The sequence below is a fragment of the Mya arenaria genome, chromosome 15, assembly GCF_026914265.1.
Source record: "Mya arenaria isolate MELC-2E11 chromosome 15, ASM2691426v1".
In the NCBI taxonomy this organism is placed as follows: domain Eukaryota; kingdom Metazoa; phylum Mollusca; class Bivalvia; order Myida; family Myidae; genus Mya; species Mya arenaria.
The window spans coordinates 22,248,477-22,264,992 of record NC_069136.1 but is presented as its reverse complement, the minus strand read 5'-3'; the positions used below and the strand labels follow the sequence as shown (position 1 = coordinate 22,264,992).

General features: G+C 36.3%; 1 protein-coding gene across 2 annotated transcripts in view; it reads left to right on the top strand.

The window, feature by feature from the left end:
* Positions 1–16,516, top strand: part of LOC128220482 (26S proteasome non-ATPase regulatory subunit 1-like) — a 213,745-nt gene that overhangs the window by 147,851 nt on the left and 49,378 nt on the right. The window lies entirely within an intron of this gene.

The window sequence follows — 16,516 nt, the reverse complement described above, 5'->3', positions numbered from 1 at the left end:
TACCATGGTAGTTCATGGTCATATACCATGGTAGTTCATGGTCATATACCATGGTAGTTCATGGTCTACCATGGTAGTTCATGGTCATATACCATGGTAGTTCATGGTCTACCATGGTAGTTCATGGTCATATACCATGGTAGTTCATGATATATCATGGTAGTTCATGATATATCATGGTATACCATGTAACGTCAAATGGCCGCCCCACGGTTTATGACCATGGTCTACCATGGTGTGCTACCATGGTCTACCATGGTGTGCTACCATGGTATCAAACCATGGTAGACCATGGTCTACCATGGTATAATACCATGGTCTACCATGGTGTGATACCGTGGGGCGGCCATTTGACGTAACATGGTAGTCCATGGTAGTCCATGGTCATATGACCATGAACTACCATGGTAGTCCATGGTAGTCCATGGTTATTGGCCATCATTTTCGCAGGGGTGTCTCTCCTTTTCAGCACTTTAGTGCCCTTCTCAGCACTTTCTTCATTTTCAGCATTTTAGTCCCTTTTTCAGCACTTTCCTCCTTTTCAGCATTTTAGTCGCTTTCTCAGCACTATCTCACCTTTTCAGCATTTTAGTCTCCTTTTTAGCACTTTCTCCCCTTTTCAGCATTTTAGTTCCACTTTCAGCTCTTAATTCCCCCTTTTAAAGCACTTTTCTCCTCTTGTCAGAACTTGTCTAATTTCCAGCGCATTTGATTGATTTTCAAGAACGATGATTGAATCATTGGAAAGCTGTAAGGGGAATCATCTTTAATGTCTAACAAATGACATGTATTATCATCTTGATCTTACACAGAATAAATAATTCACACCCAAAAGTATTTGAGCACCAAGAAAAATGAAACATTGTGTTATTAAGATGCCATTATGTTAAGGGAATTGAACTGTTACAAACTGTTTATAAGTCTAAAGTAATGACTTGTAATTATTATTCTCTTCTGTTTTATATTTTCAGGTAAGTGGCACAGTGTGGTGAAAAAGAACTAAAAGAATTCCAGCAGTGGGGTATGGCTTAGACCCAAGTAAATAAAATAAAAAATGTGTGGTTCTGGGCTGGTAATCAATATGTGACTTAAGTTAATCTTATGGTTATGCATCATTGAATTCATTCACTCTATTGGTCAGTTATTTATAACACATAATTTGATTAGCTACATCATTCTTAGATCCAATTAAGACCAATATTGATTACCAGCCCAGGTAACATTGCTGAAAAAATAAATAAGATTCTAATTTTTGTAAACCGTCTGCCAATGGACTGAGATTGCTTTTGGATGGAAATTGTAAGCTATCGCTGTTGTAGTAATGTTGATGCTTATGAGAATATAGAAGATAATTGTTTGTGTCAGTGTAAGATGACAACATATTTCACCGATTGAACACCAAAAAAGCTTTATTTTAGGAGTGTTATTATGGTCAGTTATGTTACCTGAACCACACATATTTATATTTTTGCCTTAAAATTCAAACATCACCACCAGAATAACATGCAAACTTGTCATTAAGAAGAGGTATTAAAAAGTTAAGAACACAAAAAAAGCCCACATAATTACACTCTGAAAAATTAATAGTCCACGGCAGCATGTTTATTCTTTCCCAACAAAGGTACTTAAAAGGACGTATGCTATAATTTTAAAGGCATTGAAAATTACTCTAGGGACATATATGGCTAAAATAGCTTTATTTTTCCATAGGTTAAATCTACTTTAAGCGGACTGTTCTTTGAATTAACGCATAGTGTTTTACTTTAATGGCAATTGTTGTTGCCAAAAATAAACCAGGTTCTGGCTTCTGGGCGGGCCTGCGGGTGGGCATCTGGGCAGGAGGGCTTCAGCTCAATTGCATTAGTTAGGATTGATGTATAGTGATGAAACTTTGTATTTGCTTAAGGAATTGTTAAAGGCGCTCAAAGTTGATGTCATTTTTTTCAGTTTAAATGCATTATCATTTTTAACTCATTTGACTTAAATGATCAAAACAAAAAAATGGATATGATTTATGTACCGATAGAAAAAAATAGGGATGTTCAGACGCCTATTTAATTGGAAAATTGTGGCTGGCCATTAATTAAAAGAATTGTTTTTTATGAAGGCTTTTTTTCTGCACCTAAATCATATTCATTGTTTTGTTTTCTATCATAAAAGTCATATAAGTTACAAATGATAATGCATTAAAATTATTATCATTTGTTTTTTTTTGCATCAACCTATATTGTGCCCCAATCATGCCATTTGTTTTTTTTGCATCAACCTATATTGTGCCCCAATCATGCCATTTGTTTTTTTTTGCATCAACCTATATTGTGCCCCAATCATGCCATTTGTTTTTTTTTGCATCAACCTATATTGTGCCCCAATCATGCCATTTGTTTTTTTGCATCAACCTATATTGTGCCCCAATCATGCCATTTGTTTGACTGAAATTAACAGACAAGTGTTGGTGATGCACTTGAGAAGGATATATAAACTTGGTTTTGAGTTGTCTATACGAGTTCATTCTCTTGTTTATCTTGAGTTTTCTGGAGTTAGTCCCCCTTGTTGTTGAGCATAGATTGAGGTGCCTACCTTCTTGGATTCTAGTGTTATTTAGCTCAATTTGTGCCATTAGATTTATTTATTCTTTCATTTGAGAGCATTTTTTTACAGCCTTGTTTCTAGAATTTATTGCCTTCGCCTATTTTCCTGGCAGACAGACTTCTGCTCAATAACTTTGGTTAGGATTGACTTATAGTCATGAAACTTTGTTGCGCCTTAATAGTTGTCGAGGCATGCCTCTTGTTTGTCTGAAAGTAATAAACAAATATTGATGTTCACTCTGGGACACACTTGTTGACTTGAGAAGGACTGATTCTTTTGCCTTTGAATTGTCTGTAATTGTGTATTCCCTTGATTGTTATCTGGAGTTAGTTCCCTTGAGTATTCTTTCACAGTAATTTCCCTTTATGGTCAAGTTATCTGGAGTTAGTTCCCTTGAGTTTTCTCATACAATTAATTCCAATTATGAACAAGGTTTCAGGAGTAAGTTCCCCTGAGTTGTCTCTTACAGTTAATTCCCTTTTTGATTGAGTTTTTTGGAGTTAGTTCCCTTGACTTGTTTCCAAGAGTTCATTCCCTTTATTGTTTTCATGAGTAAGATCCCTTGAGTTGTCTCTCTTACAATTTATTCCCTTTATGATTGTCTCTTGCAGTTAATTCCCTTTTTGATTGAGTTTTCTGGAGTTAGTTCCCTTGACTTGTTTCCTAGAGTTCTTTCCCTTGATTGTCATGTTTTCTGGAGTAAGTTCCCCTGGGTTGTTTCTAAAAATTCATTTTCCGATTGTCATGTTTTTGGGTTAAGTCACTTTTTTTATGAATCCAAACTTCTATAAGAAAATTCAGGTGGTTACTCTTCTTCAAATGATTACTGTTAGTTAGCTCACATTGTGCAATGAGAATAAAAACTCTCGCAATTGAAAGTCATATTTTACTGCCATGTTTTTAAAATTTACTGTCTTCGCTAATTATTTCCCTGGCTAGAAAAGTTCAGGAGACCATTCCCATTACTTATAAATTAAGTTATTTTCTGTAATTTAGTTTTGCTTTCTTTTTCTGGCAATTTCATTTTGAGGGTCTTGAATAGGCCAAGTGTTAACAAACTCATAACCATATGTCATAAATAACACTATGCAAACAATCATATGAATTGTTATGTTTGTAAATTATTTGTTGGGTCAGTCACCCTGAGTCTGATACAGTGTGTCTGGAGGGTTGTTTCTCCTCTCATCCCTGTCTTTACTTATTACCCCAGTTAACTAAGCAGTAGTAAATATAGCAGTCACCAAAGCAATCATTTCAACTAGTAAAGATCATTAAAGTAGTTATTACTCCTGTTAACTAAGCAGTAGTAAATGTAGCAGTCACCAAAGCAATCAATTCAACTAGTAAAGATCATTTAAGTAGTGGTGGTTTTCAACTCAATCCATTTGATAATGGAACCATGACTGTGCTTTAATTTATTTACAAATTATTATCATATCAATAATCATATCATTTGACAAATGATTGTTTACTTGACTATTGTTGGTTGATCAGTTGTAAATTACATCAGTAATCAAGTTGTCTATATTTTACAATCTGTTGTTTATGCATAAGTGATGCCGTCATCGCCATCTACAAAAATCTAATGTTGAAAGTGACCATAGTAGTCAGATTTATCACCCTGTGACAATACACACAAGACCTGTCTCACTGTGTAGCCAGTACATGACAATACACACATGCCCCATCACATTGAGTAGTCAGCTTCATCTCTGACAATACACACATGCCATGTCACATTGAATGGCCAGTTTCATCACTCTGTGACAATACACACATGCCATGTCACATTGAGTGGCCAGTTTCATCACTCTGTGACAATACACATAATCATGCCATGTCACATTGAGTGGCCAGTTTCATCACTCTGTGACAATACACACATGCCATGTCACATTGAGTGGCCAGTTTCATCACTCTGTGACAATACACACAATCATGCCATGTCACATTGAGTGGCCAGTTTCATCACTCTGTGACAATACACACATGCCATCGCATTGAGTAGTCAGCTTCATCATCTCTGACAATACACACATGTCATGTCACATTGAATGGCCAGTTTCATCACTCTGTGACAATACACACATGCCATGTCACATTGAGTAGTCAGCTTCATCATCTCTGACAATACACACATGCCATGTCACATTGAATGGCCAGTTTCATCACTCTGTGACAATACACACATGCCATGTCACATTGAGTGGCCAGTTTCATCACTCTGTGACAATACACACAATCATGCCATGTCACACTGAGTGGCCAGTTTCATCACTCTGTGACAATACACACATGCCCCATCACATTGAGTAGTCAGCTTCATTATCTCTGACAATACACACATGTCATGTCACATTGAATATCCAGTTTCATCACTCTGTGACAATACACACATGCCATGTCACATTGAGTGGCCAGTTTCATCACTCTGTGATACTTTTCGTAACACCTGATACAAAAACTATGCCATACCACACACCTGGTTTTATTCACATTCAAACTGATTGCTATAATTATCATTTTTGGCTCAGCAAAAGTGTATTTATCAATGTCACATAGTTTATAGATCTCCAAATAACATCTTAAATGAAACAAAAAACCAAGACAGCTAAGGATTTGAAACAATCAAAATGATTAATAAATTAACTGTCAATATAGTAGGGGGCAAATCTTATTTTGGTACATTCGGGATAGGGTACGAATGTCACATTCAGCTATGCTGTTATTTACTTGTCTCTGGCTAAATAATTTTAAATATGCTGACATTTAAGAACCAAATGACATTTAAATCACAGTCCTAAGTGATGAAACTTTACCAATACATAATGGGAGGTTGAGAAATTAACTCAGAAAATTGTTCTGACAAAATGGCGATCTCGCTGATTTTTTTGACATTGTAAACAGGAGAAAAATACTGTAAGTATTAAAACCCTACATAAAGCAATAAAAAAATGTGTTTACAAATCAATTTTTTATCGTAAACATTTCACTAAAACCAATCAAATATTTGGTGATACGTCATGTTATTGATTTTCTTAGCGCCACCTTGCCGATGGCCCGAGATGGCTATGACCGTCTGCTTCATAAGCAACAATGTATAACATGTCTTGCATTGTTTGTTCAATACATATATCAATTACTTTTTAACTTCATTAATGCTTGACACGATTTTTCATAATTATGTCGCCTTTTCTATCTCATTTTAACGAACGTATATCATTTGATCAGGGTCTTCTCCATGTACATTCTGATTGGTTAACTTTCAATAGCTCTGCCTACCGGCGATGTTTTGGTAATTGGATGACACGGTCCAATTATCGGATAAGGAGATTACCAAATTTTATGATTGGCTAATTGCGATGTTTTGACTAATGGGACAGTGGCCAAATAATCACTGATTGACAGATTTACAATGTGCTAAAATTTTCGGCGAAGTCAATGTCGCTTTGATGATACAAATAGGCGAAGTCTGGGAATTTTAGGCGACCACTTCGCCCAAGTCGCCCCCTCGCGAGAGCCCTGATACATTCCTGCCCTGTCACATTGAGTGGCCAGTTTCATCACTCTGTGACAATACATGCCTGCCCTGTCACACTGAGTGGCCAGTTTCATCACTCTGTGACAATACACACATGGCATGTAACATTGAGTAGTCAGTTTCATCACTCTGTGACAATACATACATACCTGCCTTGTCACATTGAGTGGCCAGTTTCATCACTCTGTGACAATACATACCTGCCCTGTCACACTGAGTAGCCAGTTTCATCACTCTGTGACAATACATACATACCTGCCCTGTCACATTGAGTGGCCAGTTTCATCACTCTGTGACAATACATACCTGCCCTGTCACATTGAGTGGCCAGTTTCATCACTCTGTGACAATACATACATACCTGCCATGTAACATTGAGTAGTCAGTTTCATCACTCTGTGACAATACATACATACCTGCCCTGTCACATTGAGTGGCCAGTTTCATCACTCTGTGACAATACATACCTGCCCTGTCACATTGAGTGGCCAGTTTCATCACTCTGTGACAATACACACATGCCCAGTCACAATGTGAAGCACAGTTTCATCACCGGAAGACAATAAACACATGCGGGGTCACAGTGTGAGGCACATTTTCATCACCCTGGCTCTGCTGTTTTATTGTCCTTTGATCAACTGCCAAGCATAGATAAGCAGTGACATCTGCATACAGTTAGCTTTTATTCATCGGCATGTTTGATATGCAGTCACAGGTTAATTTTCTTTCACATATTTTCATCCTTTGTTTACCAATAATGCCAGTTATTTTATAGTGCTGTTGTTTTGCTTCTGTTTGTAGTAAGTGATTAGCATTATGTTTGTGTGTGTAAAAGACAATGTAACATGAGTTAATTCATAAACATTGCAATCTTTATTGCGCTGGCAAACATAGAGTGAATGAATGAAATTGGATGAGATTTTTTTACTCTTCTTTTTATTGTACATGTATAACAGCTCATCATAAATGGTTTTCTGGAACATATAATTAGAGTTGTAATTTATTACATAGCGAAGGTATGTTTCTTAATATCAGGTAGTCCTGATTCGATATCAGTATTTCTGACATTATCATATCATTTTGATACATTTCTATAATGAAAATAGATGGGGAAAATTCTTATCGGAATAGTGATACCAAGTATTATCTTAAGGAGAATTTTTTCACAGATAATCAGAGATTTGAAGCATCTAAAGTAAGATGTTTTTTGTGATGAAAGTCATTATTTTTTATACCATCAATCCTATTAAAACAATCTGGCGTCAAGGATGGTGGCCTGATAGTGGTTAAGACTTTGGAAATATAATAATAAACTTGTTAAAGTTGGAAGTTCCAATACTTATTAAGACTGTAGTTAAATGAAAGAAATATAGTTACTTTTATAAATACAAAAGAGAAACTGTTTACGTTGATGGTTGAGAATAAAACCGACATTTTATGCCATTGAAATAGGCAATCATTAAGCCTACTAGACATAAGCATTTAGAGGTACGGATAATATCCCCCCCCCCCCCCCCCCCCCCGGATGATTGCCCCCCCCCCCCCCCCCCCCCACCAGTTTATTGAAGCAAATTTGCAAAACAATGATTTTTATTATAAAATGAAACAGCCCAAAGGCATAAATCAATGAAAAAAAAATCATGAATAGTGAAAAATACTACGAAGAGATTCAAGCAGTAATTGTGCGACGGATTCCACCCCTGTTTCCACCCCAGTTATGGAACATGCACCAGGCAACACTGAACAACGAGGCCAGAACGAACAACCTCTGTGAGAGCTGGAACACCCATCTGTGTGGACAGCCATCAACTGCATGAGGAAGGACCAGGTCCTGGTTGCCACAGTCAGGGCACAGGATGCATATGGTTTCCCTACAGGCTGTTGAATGGAAAGGGTTAATGCTTCCAAGCATTGCATTGCATGATAGATATATATCAGTATTTATATAAAAGTTAATCAACTACTGTTTTATTTGTTATGCCCCCCTTCGAAGAAGAGGGGTATATTGCTTTGCACAGGCATGTCGGTATGTCGGTCGGTCCGTCGGTAGACCAAAGCTTGTCTGAGTGATAACTCAACAATTCCTAGACGTATGGTCATTAAACTTCACATGAAGGTTGGGCCTGACCAGTAGATGACCCCTATTGATTTTGGGGGTCAAAGGTCAAGGTCACAGTGACCTTTAATGGTAAAGTAATTTTAAAGCTTGTCCGAATGATAACTCAACAATGCCTGCACCAATGGCCCTCAAACTTCACATTTAGGTTGGGCCTGACCAGTAGATGACCCCTATTGTTTTTGGGGGTCATCAGACCAAAGGTCAAGGTCACAGTGACCTTGAATGGTAAAAGGTTGTCCGAGTGATAACGTGACAATGCCTGCACCCATGGCCCTCAAACTTGACTTGGAGGTTGGGCCTGACCAGTAGATGACCCCTATTGTTTTTGGGGGTCATTGGGCCAAAGGTCAAGGTCACAGTGACCTTGAATGGTAAAAGGTTGTCCGATTGATAACTCAACAATGCCTGCACCCATGGCCCTCAAACTTGACTTGGAGAATTGGCCTGACCAGGAGATGACCCCTATGGTTTTTTGGGGTCATCTGGCCAAAGGTCAAGGTCACAGTGACCTGGAATGGTAAAAGGTTGTCCGAGTGATAACTCGATAATGCCTGAACCCATGGCCCTCAAACTTGATTTGGAGGTTGGGCCTGGCCAGAAGATGGTCCCTATTGATTAAAGGGGTCATTGGGCCAAAGGTCAAGGTCACAGTGACCTGGAATGGTAAAAGGTTATCCGAGTGATAACTTGACAATGGCTGCACCCATGGCCCTCAAACTTGATTTGTAGGTTGAACCCGGCCAGAAGATTGTCCCTATTGATTTTAGGGGTCATTGGGCCAAAGGTCAAGGTCACAGTGACCTTGAATAATAAAAGGTTGTCCAAGTGATAACTCAACAATGCCTGCACCCATGGCCCTCAAACTTGACATGGAGGTTGGGCCTGACCAGTAGATGACCCCTATTGATTTTAGGGGTCAAAGGTCAAGGTCACAGTGACCTTGAAAGCAAACTCAACAATTCTTGGACCTATGGTCATCAAACTTGACATGAAGGTTGGGCCTGCCCAGTAGATGACCCCTATCGACTTTGGGGGTCATCAGGCCAAGGTCAATGTCACAGTAACCTTTAACGCAAAAAAGTTAACAAATCTTCCCCCACTGATATCTCCACAATGCCTGAACCTATGATCATTAAACTTGACATGGATGAAGCCTGACCAGTAGATTCATAGAGCCAAAGGTCAAGGTCACAGTGATCTTGAATGGTAAAAGGTTGTCCGAGTGATAACTCAACAATGCCTGAACCCATGGCCTTCAAACTTGACTTGGAGTTGCATCTGACTTGTAGATGACCCCTTATGATTTAAGGGGTCATCGGGTCAAAGGTCAAGGTCACAGTGACCTTGAACGAAAAAAACTTGTCTTGTGATAACTTGACAATGCCTGCACCCATGGCCCTCAAACTTGACATTTAGGTTTCTGGTGACCAGCTGATGACTCTGGATTTTGAGTTCATAGAGTCAAAGGTCATGACGGTCATAACACACTTTATCCTCACACTTTAATGGTCATAATCTTAAAACAGCAACAAATCAGCTGTCATTTCGGTCCATGCATATTTCATTCAATTGTCCATATAATCCTGACAACATGGCGCTCAGGGGGGGCATAATGTTTGACAAACATCTCTTGTTATTTCTTAGTTTCCTAAATTTGTATGATATTCTCAAACCTCAATGACTCGAAATTGTGAGGACTATTTTTACAAGTCAAAATTGAACTTGTTACACTAATTCCCACAACATTGGCCACCCTTCATTGTACCCTTCAACACTACAATTCTGTTTGATGGTAATAGGGACATTTGCAGAGTGTATATATGTAAAGTCATTTAGATATATGCAGGGGGGCTATTGTCTGGGGGGGGGGGGGGCTATTGTCTGGGAGGGCTATCATCCGGGGGGGGGGGATATGGTCCTAGGGGCTAATGTCTGGGGGGGCAATCATCCGGGGGGGGATATCATCCTACACTCAAGCATTAAGCAGGTGTTTCAAGGTCCCCCTACTGCCATCTTAAACACTCCCTGTGTCAGATTTTGTGTTGTCAATGTATCAGCCAAAATGGTAGTATTCTATGTCAGTTAAATTACTTGAAGTAATTTCTTAATGAATAAGAAGGGCTCATTCACTAAGCTCACTCCATCCAGCCTTATTCATTAAGAATTTACTTCATGTCATCTAACTTAAATAACTACAATCACTTGCTTCAGGTTTCCATCCCCTCACCCTTGCAAAATGTGACCCAATTTAATTTCAGTATTATCGGATTATAAAAAATGAAGTTTTTTGAACTTTGCTTAGCACAGACATAATATAATGTCATGCTTTATTCTGAAACTAATATATACACCTAAGGCACTTAAGGACCATTAAGAAATAATTGAATAATCAAAATTTCTTTAAATCCAAGTGGGACTTGGGAGGCAAATTAAGATTGCTTAATGAGCAAATCAGGTCATTGATATTTACAATAAGCACTCAGAAAGTATAATTTATTATTCCTGTGCAATTATAATTGGCGGAAGCATGTTATGGAGAAAAATATTAAGACCTGCCGGACTCAGTCTGAAAAAATTATCTTTGTTTGAACTGCTGAATGTAACCTGCAGACATTTTGAGAACTGTTTGTTGGAAGATCCTGACTAATAATTTTAGACCAGATCAAGAACTGTATCAAATGTTGCCCAAATTAAACACAAGAAACTGTAGCAATAATGTTGCGCAATAATAAACATGGGAAACTGTTACATGGGAAATTGAAGCATTCATTGCCGAAACTAAACCTGAAAAACTGTAGCATTTGTTGCCAAAATTAAACATGAGGAAAGTGCAGCAATTGATGCCCTAATTTGTTTTTGAGAAGTGTAGTACTTGTTGGCCAAATTGAATATGGGGAATTTCAGGAATTGTTGCCAAAATTTCACATGGGAAACTGCAGTTGTTGTTGCCCGAATTTTACATGGGAAGCTGCAGTAATTGTTGCCCAAACTGTTATCTGAAAAATTGGTAATTTCACTTATGATTTCAGTTGAAATATAGAACACAAGTGCGAACTGACATAACTGTATCTGTAATGTATTTTCGGTCATATATTTAATGTGTTTGTAATAAGTTAGCAATGATGCCAAAATAACTAGGGGTCACAAAGCATCAGAATTTAACATTATTTCCCATTGTCTCGGTAAATTGACAAGCTTGTTTGTACATCGGATATCTTACTCAAGATCACAGCACTTTTTTGGCTTCCTAAGACTTGCAGTTGAAGGTTGCATTGCATCGTTAGGCCTAAAAAAACAATTTCTGGTTAGTCTTACATAACCGTATTTTTTTTTGGGGGGGGGGGGATGGTTTAGTGTGTTGTAATATGAAGTTTAAAAAGCTTTATACTTAAAATTACTTTAACGCAATTTTTAAATGAAGACAATGAGGTTCTTACATAAAGCCTAAAAAAAAGGATATATATAAAAAGCTGGCCTTCCCAACCTGTTTTTGGACAAGATGTAACCTTAACCACAAAATCTTTTTGGCCTAATGAATCGTTGCAGTGCAAAGTTTCTTACATAGGTAAGTACTCTGTAAAATTCTGCATCAACCTCACACAAGCTAAGTATTTATCTCAAGTGCTGGTATTGTTCTGATGTCTATCTGATTTAGTGATACTTGTGCATAATGCCAAAATATACTTGTCAGGATGCGCTGCAGATATAAAATTGTTTTATAACACAAACACTAGGAAGTATTATTGATAACAAAGATGATGCATTCTTGTCTTTGGAATGTTCTATTAGGAAGAGGCGCCAGTGTTGTAATCTGCCTGAAGAAGCTTTTAGAAGGTTTTGATGTCATTGTCTCAAGCAGTTGATAGACACATCTATTATAGGTTTCCAAGCCTACAATAGCAGTTTTTCCATGTCTTTACCATTTGTCTTAAGTCTGTTGGTAAATTTTTTTATGATTACAGAATGATGAAACCAAATGTATATTCGAGGGCCGTATAATTGGTGGAAAAGCCTTAAATGACTAGTAGCTTTTTGATGGTTTTCAATAAAAACTTTGCACATAATAATTTATCACCATTAAGTGGCTGTCTCAAGTTTTTTTCCAGAGTTGGGCCCTCTTTGATATATCAAGGTTTTAAGGGAAATTTAATATACCAGTCTCCATGAGGAGGGTTCTGTCCCCAAGACTCCAAATCCATCAACACCCCCCACCCCCTATGACTGCCCATAATCTGAATAATTGTTAAAAAATATTTTATTCTCATTTCCTGTGTTATGAAGTCTGAGACTAAACAGTGCCAAATTTTGTGTTGTTGTGTACCATGTTATGGCGTACAACCCTCTTGATTCCTGAGTACTCCTGAACAGAAAAGTAATTACGCAAACTAATGCCTGATTAATGCATATTAAATATTGTTATAGTAGTAATTACGTACTAGAACATTCTTATTTACTACATTAGACATATCAGCTAGAGAACGATGTTTTAAAGCTGTGAATACAAGAGGTACATCCTCAAAATTATTTTGCCTCTTAGACAGACTGTAGGGGAATTTCTTTCACAGATTCAGGACCCTTAATTTATAGGTGATATTTGTCTTGCAGGCATGCCAATTTTACTATATAAGGATTGTGATATATTAGATTGATTAAAAAAAAATGTAAGGAAAATGTTTAAATCAATTTTTGTGTTCCCACTTCATTTAAAATGATTATCATTAAATATCCGGGTCTAATTATGAATAATAGTTCATAAATGCTTAGTGTTAACTCTGACGTCTCTGCCAGTTCAATCACTGGACAGTTTCTGATTTTAATTGTTTAGAAAGCTTTTGACAAAATTTAAGTTCCATTAAGTCATTAATTGGTTTTATAATAGCATGTGAAGAGGTTTGCCTAAGCCAGTCGGCTTTAAAGCTGCACTCGCACTAAAATACCATTTTTAAAACTTTCTATATTTTGTCTTGGAAAGAGCAAATTTTTGCGTTAATATCTGCAAACCAATGATAGAAGATTGTTGACAAAAAATCAGATCGTAGATTTTCATATTTCTGTTAAAAAATTATTGTTTTATGGCTTTAAGCGGTACTAATGGTTCAAGAAACATGCATAAAACATCAATTTTTGAACTTAAATATAAAAATCTGCAATCTTATATTTTGTCATTATAGGCATTACGCACTGAACATTAAGATAGTTGTAATTTATTTTTGGACCAAAAATAAACAGTAACTATTATGTTGTGGTAAAAAACTGGATAACACCTAGGAAAGATGTATGATCTTGAGTTAATTAAATAGTGTTTTTATGTAACATAAAATAATCTGAAGAGGAGTTCTGGAGCCTATTGGTTTATTGAAGCAAATCCATCATAGGGAAATAAGCCAATTTAAAACATATAAAAGTATTTATATGTAGGAATGATACAGATGCTTTTGAAATTTCATTAGCTTTTGTTGTTAAGGTCGTACAAAATAAAGACCACCATATTAAATTTTGCAGTAATTCTGAATCATTTGGAATTAAAGATTAAAATTTAATATCTTCATTTATCCGATTTCCTTTGAAATGTATAGCTATTAAAATGTTATTTCTACTGAGGTAGAGCTTTTGAATTCTTGAAGGGCTCTTTCACTGAAGTATTATACAATAAATATTGAGTATGATCGAGTACACATAATTTTGAATATTTCTGTGTCTTGTTCTGAAGTGTGTCTGTTCGAGTCGCTCATGTTTTGGCACCAAATATGAGTTTTCCCTGTAATGCATCTGAAAACACTTATATTATAATTATTTTTCTCTGTGATACTGAAATTGCAGATAAAAAATACTGTATTAAAATATTAAAAATAAAATCTGACTGGAGTGGGAGGAATGAACCCAGGCAGGTAGCGTAAAAAAGATAATAAGAAAACTGAACCACATCCACTCGCCCACAAAGTCAGTTGATGAATATTTTAACCTTTATTGAATAAATTGGTAGCATCACATGATAATGTCAATCAACAAATCATGATACAGCCTTTTGTTGTATTGTGTTACTAACGCTTTCCAAAATCAAGGACTTTAAAGACAATATTTGAGCATTATTTTCCACCTAAGAAAGATTTGTTTGCTAATGTAATGGACCCAACCTTGTTCATTAATAAATTTTATATCAACATTTGTTGGAGGGTGCCTGCTGTCAGTATCTTAGTTTAAACATTCCTAATGATTTGCCACGATTTATTTTGTCATAAAAAATCGGTTAAAAGTGCCTTTACAAACCATAATATAGTCCCTTTAAGCCTTGAACCATGTGCATCCAAAAAAATCATATATGTTAAATCTTTTGCTTATATAGGCTTCGTTATCCCTGTTGTTTACATTCTATTTTAAGTGCTGTTGAACTCATAGTTAAAACAATGAACAGGCTGAACAACGAATGTTTATACTTCCTTAGAAGAAATTAAACTGATATTTTATTTCACAATCCGTTTTGATGATATTTGTATATTGATATTTGCATCGGAAATTATCCTTTATGGTGGTGGCAATAGATAAAAAAAAAAACAAGCTTGCCAGCTGGAATAATCAGGCATTGAACAGTCTAAGTTTGCCTTGGTTCCAAGACTTAGTGCATTGGTTCAAAATGACAGTGCAAACCTCTTAGCCAATCTAATTGCTCATACAAATGCAACAGGATTTTTTATTTGCTTGTCTGTTTTTTCGAAGAAAAGATGTTGAGGTATTGCCATGGCCTTTGTTTCGTCGTCAGCGTTGTCATTTCCAACCAGGTTTTCAATAACTATTTGATTTCACAATCTCTGTTTTGATAATATTTGTATATTGATATTTGTTTCGGAAATTATCTGTCATGGTGGTTTCAATGAATAAAAGAATAATAAAAAAAGCTTTCAAGCTGGTATAAACATGCATTGAACAGTCTCAGACCGCCTTGGTTCGAAGTGAGTATGCAAACTTCTGAGTAGACATAATTGCTGACATAGATTCAATAGGAAATTCTTATTTGCTCCAGTGTGTTTTTCAAAGAAAAGAAATTGGTTCATTGAATTGGTTTATCCTAACAAAATGCAAAGAATTGATGTATAGGTTGAGAATTTATAACAATGCTGATACAGGTTTTGTGTAAAAATGTTTGAACCCCCCCCCCAAAAAAAAATAAAAAAAAATAAAACAACAAAAAAACAAACACTTAAGATAGCATTTATGGATTGTGATGCAACTTGTTCTGTTAGTAGCTAATGAAATTAATTTTTAACCTTGGCAATAACTAAAACACAGTTCATGAAACTAGGTACAAGTAACATGAGTCATTGTTTTTGCCTACATCATTTAAGCAAGGCCCAACACTCTGGCTGTGATTCGGGTTTTTTTAGCTATAAAAGCCTCTTTGACTGAAAAAACAACAACAACCCTGACGTTGGCATAGTTTCATAGCAATCACAGAAACATTGATGGCAAATATAGATATATAAGTGCATTTTATGCGGATGATTGACTTGAATTTGGCCTTGTAAGTGTTTATGAGAAATAATCAAATGATCGAATTCAGTTTTATGATTGCTTGGATGATGAATGGTGATTTAATCAAGAATGTTTGGAAACTTTTTATGCCCAGATTTTCAGATAGAAAGGCACTTCCTTGGTGTAATTGTGGAATTTCTGATCACAATCACTGATAATTGTGAATCTGATCCAAGTATTGAAGAGTCTATAGCTACTTCTGAAGGCTTATACTAGTTATAGACAAGTGTTGTCATTTTTGATACAGATAAGTGTTGTTATGCGTCGTTTTTGTTGTATTTTGTAATCCTGTGTAGTTTCGAATGTAAGTCTTTATTTCTTTTAAATGCTATTGCACTCTTTTTTCCCCTTACATTTTTTGATGTTTTGACACCATCGTATTCAATTGTATCTTTTTGAACCGGATTTCAAATTATTCCAGAAATTCAACTTCAGTCTAACTGACTGTTCCATGGCCTTTCCAAGGGAGGTAACTCAGACATTGATTGATAAGGGATATTACTGAGTATGAGCGTGGTCTGTATTAATTGTCTTGTGCGTCTTTTCATGATTGTCGGTTTGGTTTTAGTTTTTTACCATGAAGCACTGTGCCGTTCAAAAATGATCCATTAAACACATAGCAATTGAACACAGTGCCATTAAACATACAGCCATTTAACACAGTGCCATTGATTACTACCATTGAACACAGAGCCATTAAACATATAGCCATTTAACAATGCCATTAAACATACAGC